Raw genomic sequence first — 10972 nt, forward strand, 5'->3', positions numbered from 1 at the left:
TGGATTTTTCTGAGCAACTTTCATATAGAAAACATTTTCATCCGAGTTACGGTTTAATTTCTATGATTTTTCAAAGGTTAGACCATTTTCTGGAATTAAATAAATTAACAGAAATGGAATATGACGTCGGCATGACGTATTGATGATGTCAGCAGTCAACAGAGCGGCTGACCAGGTCAACCTGACCAGCGGGTCCAGTGGGACCCACATGTCATAGACAAAGAGCTAACAGAGTTTTAAAACTAACTAAACAAAGATATTTAGCAGGTAGGCCCCACCTGTCATAGACTAATTGGCTAAACTAATTAGTTTTAATTACTGAAACACTTTAGTTAGAGGAATAAGCGGTGGGGCCCGCACGTCAGTGGCTGGGGCCTGCCCAGTCAGCACAGTTGACCAGGTCAACTGGTCAACAAGGGACCAGGGGCCCCACTGGCAGTGACCCAGGGGGTGGCCCCAGGTGTGCCACGTCGGCGGCCGTCGCCGGAGTTGCGCCGACGAGCTCTCCGCGGCGGCGAGTTCGCCGGAGAGGCTCGGATCTTCGCTATAGAGCGCCAAATCACGCGTTTTCACCTGCGTTCGAACGAGTGGAGCAGCACGCATCGTGTGGTGCCAGCGGTTGGACGCGGAGGTGGCCGGAGCGACGCCGACGACGACGGGTGGCGACGGAGCTCTCGGGCTTGAGCGGGTTCGGCGTTAGTGAGCGCGAGCGACCAAAGTAAACAACTACGCGGGGTCTACGGCGCACGAGGAGCACGCCAGGGCAGTCGGCCGAGCTCGTAATGGCTCGGGAGCACGGCAACAGCAGCAATGGCGGCGGCTGGAGCACGGTTGCGGTGGCGGTCGCGCACGTGCCCGAAGGCGAGCAGGAAGAGGAGGGAGGAGAGGCGGAGCTCACCGTGCGGGCGCAAGGAGGCCCCGTGAGTGAACGGGAGCGCAGAGGGAGGCCACGGTCGACGGGAACCACCGGCAGCCGAGGCGGAAGGGGACGAGGTGGATCCGGCGCTGTGGTGCCTTCCGGCTCCAACGGTGGGCACCGATCAACGTGGAGGAGGACGGCGGACGCCTACGTCATGTCGGCGATGCAGGGGGATGACGGTGGCCGCGAGGTCGACGCGGTGACGGCGGCGGGCGCGCTCGGGCAGTGGGGAGAAGGAAGCGAGCGAGCGAGAGAGCGCGAGGAGGAGGGGGATCTGATGTGGGTTAGGGTTTGGGAGAGAGTGAGAGAGCGTCGGGGCTGATCTTATCCACCCGCGGCGCGGCAGTGCGCGGGGGCGAGTGCCCCGCGGCCATGGAGGCTCGGCCTTCTCCTGTTGCAGGAGGAGGACGAAAGGCTGAGGTAGGTGCGCTGGGCTGGCACTGTTGCTCGGCTGGGCCAAGTGCACAGTGCAGCCTGGCCTATTCTTTTTTTAATTCTGCTTTTCTTTTACAGAAAGGGGGGGGGGTTTGTTATATTTGGGGTGCAAAAAATGATTTTTGTTAAATATGGGAATTGTCCACATAAATACATTGCAATTTTTGGCACAACCACAAACAGTTTGGAAGAAGTTTGAATTAGATTGAATTTGCAAAAACATGGAAAAGCAATTAATTTGCTGAGTTGGCACTGTTTTAATTAGCTATAGTCCATCTTAGCTTGGAGGTGATGTTGTTTTCTTTAACAACCATTTGTTATGGAATTTTTACTAAATGATGGACTATTTTGCAGCAACTTTTATGCAACAATAAAATTCACTTGCAAAAAACGAATTTGATTCAAAAGTGGAATTTCAAATGAGATTTGAATCAAGGGTGATCAAGCAATGCTTAGCAAATGATTAGCTTAATCACAGAGATTTACTGTAGCATCACACCGGGGGTGTTACAAATCTCCTCCACTACAAGAAATCTCGTCCCGAGATTTAATTGGGGAAGTAAAGAGTAACTTTGGGAGAACTGACCCTTATAGGGTTAATTATCTGGTGAACAATTCAGGGAAAGAGGCGGAAGTAACTCTCGAGTTGAAACTTAATAAAACATCGAGAGCAAAGTATGAAGGTACCATGAGAGGTTTTAACAGGCAGGCAATCATTCGATGCCTAATCAAAAGGTGAAAGGGGTTCAGAGCAACAACAACAAAAATCATTGCATCTGATACTAGAATAGATCACTAGGAAGGTGGCTCATGAATTACTTACGAAGGAAAGTGAAAAAGGATACTTCGGAATCCAGGATGTACAGGAGTCAGGTTTCGATCCTGTGGAACTGTGGGTTATGGGCCCACCATGTGGTTCAAAAGTAGGAAGGACGCCGACATATTGCACGGTCATGGTAGCAAGGCATGTCAGAGGATAGTCTGTCAGTTATGTTGGCATCAACGTTGGTACCAAGGGCGAGGGACGAAGAGAACCATTTTCCTGCTCGTTAATTCGAGGCGGACCAATAGGCAAAGTTCTCGTCCATCGGTGATACCGAAATGTCAGCAACATTGGTAACAAGGTCTCACTGACAAGGTTGTACATGGGGTGTTTTATAAGCAGGGATTTATTTCTGCTTATATCATATAGATCAGAAGAAAGGTTAACAAAACAATGGAAAGGAAAAATGTGATTATCAGATTAAACACAAGTATTAGGAGTATATCCTTCACAAGAACAAGCAGAGCGGGATATACATGAAAGGGCAGCAAGTAGATAACCACTTTGGTAAAGGGGGCGAGGAAATTCATGACGTTACCCATACAACAGGGTTTGGATAGGTGATCAAGAAGCATTTAGCATTGCGCCTCCAATGTTCTTAATGATGTTCGGAGTACCACAGCCATGCTTCGGGATAGCATTGACATGGTCATTAGGTAAAGATCGGACCTTGGGAACACAAAGAATCCATCAGGAATTTCTAGGACATCTCATGCATTTTTTTTGGAAAAAGATGAGGATGTGGCCAATGGGCTCAGCTGCAATCCTTCGACATGTCAAAAGGATGTAATTCCAAAATTATATGAACAAGTTTGTGTTGGGGGGAAGGCAAAAATGTTGTCGATGATAACACAAATCATCAAGGGGCAAGGATGGTATTTCTCATCATAAATTTAATTAATATCCTGGAAGAGCTCAGAATGTTGATGATGATCATGACACATTTGTCGAGAGATTTCATGAATATGTAACCGATCGACGCTGACATCAAGTCAAAGGAATGATGAAGCGAAAAGTTATTGGATCCACGGGTACAACACAAACTCGAAATCAAGCTTGTTGTTTGAGGTGAAATGATAAGATGAGGAATATCGACGTAAGCTTAGCTCATCGTCGAAAATTGTGCTTCGGGAAGAAGAACCAGGTAGCACAGTTAAAATTTGGCACGATAATGATATAGCCGATCGTGCTAGGAATGACTTGAAGGATTATTAAACTCGTAAGCAATGAAAATTACTTAGAGTTATTGAATCGGAGCGTGGAATTGATTCACTTATCGGTGTTCTCGGTTGACAAACAACCCAGAACCCATGAAGTGACAAAGACAGGGTAAGGTAGTACTCCATCAAAAGTTCATAAGATGTAGTGCAATGGCATGATATCCTCGAGATACCAGGGGTAATACTCGAAGGTAGATCATAATAGAGGTTGGGCAGACATATTGACATGCAGAAGACAAGTGATTTAACTTGTCCAAGAAATGGGACCAAAGAAGAACAATCATGGTCGGAACCACGGTTGCAAAGGATCAATTCATCGATACCAGATGATATTATATCAAGGAAATAATTATTATTACAAGAAGCTTCCATGATAAGTTCCACATCATGCCCATGGGCATGAACACAAAGTTCAAGGTCGACTCCCACTTCTTCAATGTATAATCTTCCATTCACTTCTCGTTTTTCAAAAAATGGCATTAGTTGTTGAAAGTTTTAAATGGTGCAATACCAGATAAGTATGACCCGTGAAAACTTTCGGGTGCACACAGATTAGGGAAGGCGTTGGTTCAACCCATCGAGGCATCTTAGGAACAAATACCACAAACTTCAGGACCAATTAATACATGCTTGAAGCAGAGCATGATTGACAAAAGCATAAGATACAATTTACCAAAGGCATTATGTATCGGGGGAGAATTCACAAGGTGATAGAATATGAAGGACACTATCGGATAAAATCCAACAAAGGATCTGGTGATCCACAATGGAGCTGAGGTGAGTATCGGTGCTCAATCAGAGGAAGAAAGAATGCAAAGGCATCGGATTATCGAAATATCTGGATAATTCCAAAGCTTAAATACAAAGGAATTATGATTTCCAAATCAAAGGATCAGAAGCAAACACTCTGATTAAGGACGGATAAATTGAACAGACTTAGAGGTACAATCGATGGTAATTTGATTGGTCGAGAATCAACTCTTGGTCAAATGATGTCCAAGTCGGAAGGATGAATTCTATGATCCGACTTTGGATTGCGAGCATCCACAACATATTGAATCAACAGACTCAAAGGGATAGTGACAAAGGATGCCAACAAGATTACTAGACTTATGGGATTATCCATAATGCAAGCAAGTAAGAATTGTAAGAACAACAGGCTATTGAGGATTATCGAAAGATCGAATAGTATTTCAAAGACTTTTGTGAGACATATGAACAACTGGGGATGAACGAATCCTCGATAAGTGTGAGGAATTATTCGTAGGGGGGGTATTCAGGCGGAAAAGAAGCTGCAAGGCAGCAGGCACAAAGGATTCTCGGAAATTCTGAAGTATTTCAAGGTATCTTGTAATAACAAGAACAATTGGAAAAGAAGGTATGGACGACAAGTGTATGCATGTGTCCATAGGGATTTATCAGTGATATGGAATTGCAACGACGAAGGGCACAAGGGTTTCGAGGAAACATCGGAGAGTATCTTCGAAATCTTCTGAAGCAGCAAGCGATCATCTGGACTGAAGGGGTTCTCCGGGAGAAAGTGGGTACGAGATCCTAATGTCAATCTTAGTAAAATGTTTAACCCGAATAGACGAGAGATCAGAGTCCCAGAGTATAGACGAGGAATAAAAGATCCTAATACCACCCAATGGCGACGTGGGCCCGTAAGCCACACAGCCAAGTTAGTAAAACAGTTTTGGACGACTAGACTCAACTTCGGCCAAGGAGTTGGAACGGGGGCTACCTACAGGCAGTCGTCTCTGATACCAACTTGTGACGCCCTCGATTCAATCATACACTAATCATACACGCAAATGTGTACGATCAAGATCAAGGACTCACGGGAAGATATCACAACACAACTCTAGACACAAATTAAAATAAAACAAGCTTTATATTACAAGACAGGGTCCTCGAGGGCTCGAATACATAAGCTCGAAAACACAAGAGTCAGCGGAAGCAACAATATCTGAGTACAGACATGAGTTAGACAAGTTTGCCTTAAGAAGGCTAGCACAAAATCAACATCGATCGAAAAGGCAAGGCCTCCTGCCTGGGAGCCTCCTAACTACTCCTGGTCGTCGGCGGTCTCCACGTAGTAGTAGGCATCGACGGTGGCATCGGGCTCCTGGGCTCCGACATCTGGTTGCATCAACTGGAAAGAAGAAGAAAGGGGGAAAAAGGGGGAGCAAAGCAACCGTGAGTACTCATCCAAAGTACTTGCAAGCAAGAATCTACACTACATATGCAACATTATCAAAGGAAGGCTGTATATGTAGACTGGGTTGCAGAAATGCCGGAATAGAGAGAAGGCCTAGTCCAATCGAAGACTAGCATCTTCTGGAAACCACCATCTTGTAGCAACAGGAGGGAGTAGAGTAGCATCAAGTAAAGTAGTAGTAGTGTTATCAACCTTGGCCAGAGATCCTTTCTCGACTCCTGCGAGAAAGCAATTCCACAGCCGTACTATCCATCTCTCATCACAATCCAATTCTCATCACAAGTATCCAGTTCTAGTTGTATTGATCGGGATACAACTCCAAGTGTCCGTTACCGTAGGACAGGATATCGATAGATGGTTTCTTCCCTGCAGGGGTGCACCAACTTACCCACCACGCTCGATTAACTCCGGCCGGACACACTTTCCTGGGTCATGCCCGGCCTCGGCCAAACAATACGCCGCGACCCGACCTAGGCTTAATAGAGAGGTCAGCACGCCGGACTAAACCTATGCCCCCAGGGGTCATGGGCCATCTCCCCGCGAACTCCTGCACGTTGCGAGGGCGGCCGATGAGCAGACCTAGCTACCTCCTTAAAAAGGTAGGAGCTTACCAGTCCAACCTGGCGCGCGCCGCTTAGTCGCTGACGTCTATTAAGCTTCGGCTGATGCATACGATGCAGAACGCCCATACTATGCCCACGTGATGGTTAGTGCTATCAGGCCAGAGGCCCCTCGGATCAAATATCCAAATCGTAGTGGATTAGGAACGTGCGGTAACAAGCAGAGACTCACGAAAGATGTGACCCCGTTGCCCCGTCTCGAGGACTTGCGGCAAGGGCTAGGAATGCCCGGCCACGCCTCGTAATTATCTCGCGGGCACCCTCCAGGTCAACCCGTCTCCACATCACTCGCAATTAAGCTCGCGCGGGTACCCCTTAGGGCCGACCCGTCTTTCCAAGTAATAGTGGTAAAGTCCAAGTATCTGTGTGTCCAAACATCAAGGGGATAACCCGAGGAATCACCCCCGATGAATTCCACTAGATGTAATCACCAAGGTGAACGTAAGAGGAATCACCCCCGAGGTTCACACTTGAGGGGTTGCACGACAGAGTCGCATCGGAAGTGTTTAAGGAAGGAAATCACCCTCGATGACCACGATCGAATGACTACACTACACGGTTAACATCAGAAGTGCTGAAGAGGACTCACCCTCGGTACTCGATAGTAACCTAGTAGTGTCGAGCAACTAAAGGGAAAGTGATGTGCGGTGCTGTGGCCTGGTCTTCGATCCCGTTGATCGGGTCTTCAATGATGAAGCAGGGGCAACAAGGACAAGGTGGGGGTCACTGATGGATCACTAACCAACCTATACTAAGCAGTTTTTAAAAAAGCAGGTAAGGTACAACAGCAGATACAAAAGCAGGCTATGCATCAGAATAGGAGCAAAAAATAACAGTAGCAAAATCTAATGCAAGCATGAGAGAATGGAATGGGCGATATCGGGGTGATCAAAGGGGGGGGCTTGCCTGGTTGCTCAGACGAGAAGGAGGGGTCGTCGGTGACGTAGTCGATCACAGGGGCATCAGCATCGTCACGGGGTCTACCGAAGAGAAGAGGGGGGGGGGGGGAAATAGTAAATACATTGCAAGCAAGTGCATAACAGGACAACAAGCAGAGCTAGACGTGTTCTAACGCGGTGCTACACGATACCGGCGAAGGGGAAAGTCAACCGGGAATGTTTTCCCGGTTCCGGACCTATGTCAAACAGATGACCGGAGGGGGAAAGTTCCATGTTCAGCTTGCTAGGGGCATGTCATAGATGAACGGACCGCATATTCGGATTCGTTGGATTTTTCTGAGCAACTTTCATATAGAAAACATTTTCATCCGAGTTATGGTTTAATTTCTATGATTTTTCAAAGGTTAAACCATTTTCTGGAATTAAATAAATTAACAGAAATGGAATATGACGTCAGCATGACGTATTGATGACATCAGCAGTCAACAGAGCGGCTGACCAGGTCAAACCTGACAAGCGGGTCCAGTGGGACCCACATGTCAGATACAAAGAACTAATAGAGTTTTAAAACTAAATAAACAAAGATATTTAGCAGGTAGGCCCCACCTGTCATAGACTAATTAGCTAAACTAATTAGTTTTAATTACTGAAACACTTTAGTTAGAGGAATAAGTGGTGGGGCCCGCACGTCAGTGGCTGGGGCCTGCCCAGTCAGCACAGTTGACTAGGTCAACTGGTCAACAAGGGACCAGGGGCCCCACTGGCAGTGACCCAGGGGGTGGCCCCAGGTGTGCCACGTCCGCGGCCGGCGCCGGAGTTGCGCCGACGAGCTCTCCGCGGCGGCGAGTTCGCCGGAGAGGCTCGGATCTTCGCTACAGAGCGCCAAATCACGCGTTTTCACCTGGGTTCGAATGAGTGGAGTAGCGCGCATCGCGTGGTGCCAGCGGTTGGACGCGGAGGTGGCCGGAGCGACGCCGACAACGACGGGTGGCGACGGAGCTCTCGGGCTTGAGCGGGTTCGGCGTTAGTGAGCGCGAGCGGCCAAAGTAAACAACTACGCGGGGTCTACGGCGCACGAGGAGCACGCCAGGGCAGTCGACCGAGCTCGTAATGGCTCGGGAGCACGACAACGGCAGCAATGGCGGCGGCCGGAGCACGGTTGCGGTGGCGGTCGCGCACGTGCCCGAAGGCGAGCAGGAAGAGGAGGAAGGAGAGGCGGAGCTCACCATGCGGGCGCAAGGAGGCCCCGTGAGTGAATGGGAGGGCAGAGGGAGGCCGCGGTCGATGGGAACCACCGGCAGCCGAGGCGGAAGGGGACGAGGTGGATCCGGCGCTGTGGTGCCTTCCGGCTCCAACGGCGGGCACCGGTCGACGTGGAGGAGGACGGCGGACGCCTACGTCATGTCGGCAATGCGGGGGGATGATGGTGGCCGCAAGGTCGACGCGGCGACGGCGGCGGGCGCGCTCGCGCAGTGGGGAGAAGGAAGCGAGCAAGCGAGAGAGCGCGAGGAGGAGGGGGATTTGATGTGGGTTAGGGTTTGGGCAAGAGAGAAAGAGCGTCGGGGGCTGATCTTATCCACCCGCGGCGCAGCAGTGCGCGGGGGCGAGTGCCCCGCGGCCATGGAGGCTCGGCCTTCTCCTGTTGCAGGAGGAGGACGAAAGGCTGAGGTAGGTGGGCTGGGCTGGCACTCTTGCTCGGCTGGGCCAAGTGCACAGTGCAGCCTGGCCTATTCTTTTTTTTAATTCTGCTTTTCTTTTACAGAAAGGGGGGGTTTTGTAATATTTGGGGTGCAAAAAATGATTTTTGTTAAATATGGGAATTGTCCACATAAATACATTTCAATTTTTGGCACAACCACAAAAAGTTTGGAATAAGTTTGAATTAGATTGAATTTGCAAAAACATGGAAAAGCAATTAATTTGCTGAGTTGGCACTGTTTTAATTAGCTATAGTCCATCTTAGCTTGGAGGTGATGTTGTTTTATTTAACAACCATTTGTTATGGAATTTTTACTAAATGATGGACTATTTTGCAGCAACTTTTGTGCAACAATAAAATTCACTTGCAAAAAATGAATTTGATTCCAAAGTGGAATTTCAAATGAGATTTGAATCAAGGGTGATCAAGCAATGCTTAGCAAATGATTAGCTTAATCACAGAGATTTACTATAGCATGACACCGGGGGTGTTACACTCGGGCATCCCCAAGCTTGAGCTTTTGCCTCTCTTCCTTCTTCTCACATTGAGACCTCCTCGATCATCGAACACTTCATCCACACAAAACTTCAACAGAAAACTCGGTAAGGTCCGTTAGTATAATAAAGCAAATCACTACTCCAAGTACTGTTGCAAACCAATTCATATTTTGTTTTTGCATTGTGTCTACTGTAATATAACTTTTTCATGGCTTAATCCACTGATATAAATTGATAGTTTCATCAAAACAAGCAAACTATGCATCAAAAACAGAATCTGTCTAAAACAGAACAGTCTGTAATAATCTGAACATTCACCATACTTCTGATACTTGACAAATTCTGCAAAATTTAGGAAAAATAAAAAAATTGCATAGAGAGACAGTGCAAAAAAGAATCAGAACTATTTGACGTTCCAGCAAAAAATTAAAAATCGCGCATTACAGCCAAAGTTTCTGTCCTGCACCACACAAACCAACAAGCATTGTAAACATCCTAAAGGCAAACCTTGGCACATTATTTTTATAATACAATGGAATTGTAAAAGGGGATAATTATTTTTGTTGAGAAGTTTCTGTAATTAAGATTCACAAAGTTCCCATGGGCATGAACAAAGTTCAAGGACGTCCCCCACTTTCACAATGCTCATCTCTCTCACTTTCACTTTTCTTTTTGAAAAGTTTTGGGTTCCCCTCTTTATTTTTTTGTTTTCAAACTATATAAAAGCACTCAGCAGAAATAAATGACTCTCTAAAACTTCCGGGTTGTCTCCCTGGCAGTGCTTTCTTTAAAGCCATTAAGCTAGGCATATAGTGCTCAATAATGGATCCACCCGGATCCCAAGGTATATCAAAGCCAATTTTAATTAACAATGATTTGTAATTTAGTAGTGAGCACAAAGTAACATATATCTTGCAAAAATGTAGTCTAACTCTCTTCCTATGCATCGGCATGTCATACAAGAACAATTCATGAACATCAAGTAAAGGCCAATACATAGCATAAGCAGTTTCTTGCAATTTTATCGTGTTGGAAACATAAAGTGGCGGAGATGTAGTTCCTCTCTCATAATAATTGCAAGTAGGAGCAGCAAGCACATGCATATTATATCTATCAAAATCATCATTTGTGGTAGTAAAACGCAACCCATCAATATAATCCTTAATAAGCACAAACTTCTCCGATATAGTGTGGTTGGGAGAATTCAAAAAGATAATAGGACTATCATGCGTGGGTGCAATAGCAACAATTTCATGTTTAACATAAGGAACTATAGCAAGTTCATCTCCATAAGCATAATTCATATTGGCATCTTGGCCACAAGCATAGCAAGCATCATCAAAAAGGGATATTTCAAAAGAATCAAAGGGATCATAACAGTCATCATAGCAATAGTCCTTCGGTAAGCATGAAGGGGAATTAAACAATGTATGAGTTGAAGAGTTACTCTCATTAGAAGGTGGGCACGGGTGATCAATCCGCTCTTCCTCCTTTTGTTCTTCGCTCTCCTCCTCATCTTTTTCATCCAATGAGCTCACAGTTTCATCAACTTGTTCTTCCATAGATTCCTGCAAAATATTAGTCTCTTCTTGGACTTTCTCAATAAGTGCATTAATATCGTAATTGTATTCATAATTCT

This window comes from Triticum urartu, chromosome 2 (assembly GCF_003073215.2).
Source record: "Triticum urartu cultivar G1812 chromosome 2, Tu2.1, whole genome shotgun sequence".
Lineage (NCBI taxonomy): Eukaryota > Viridiplantae > Streptophyta > Magnoliopsida > Poales > Poaceae > Triticum > Triticum urartu.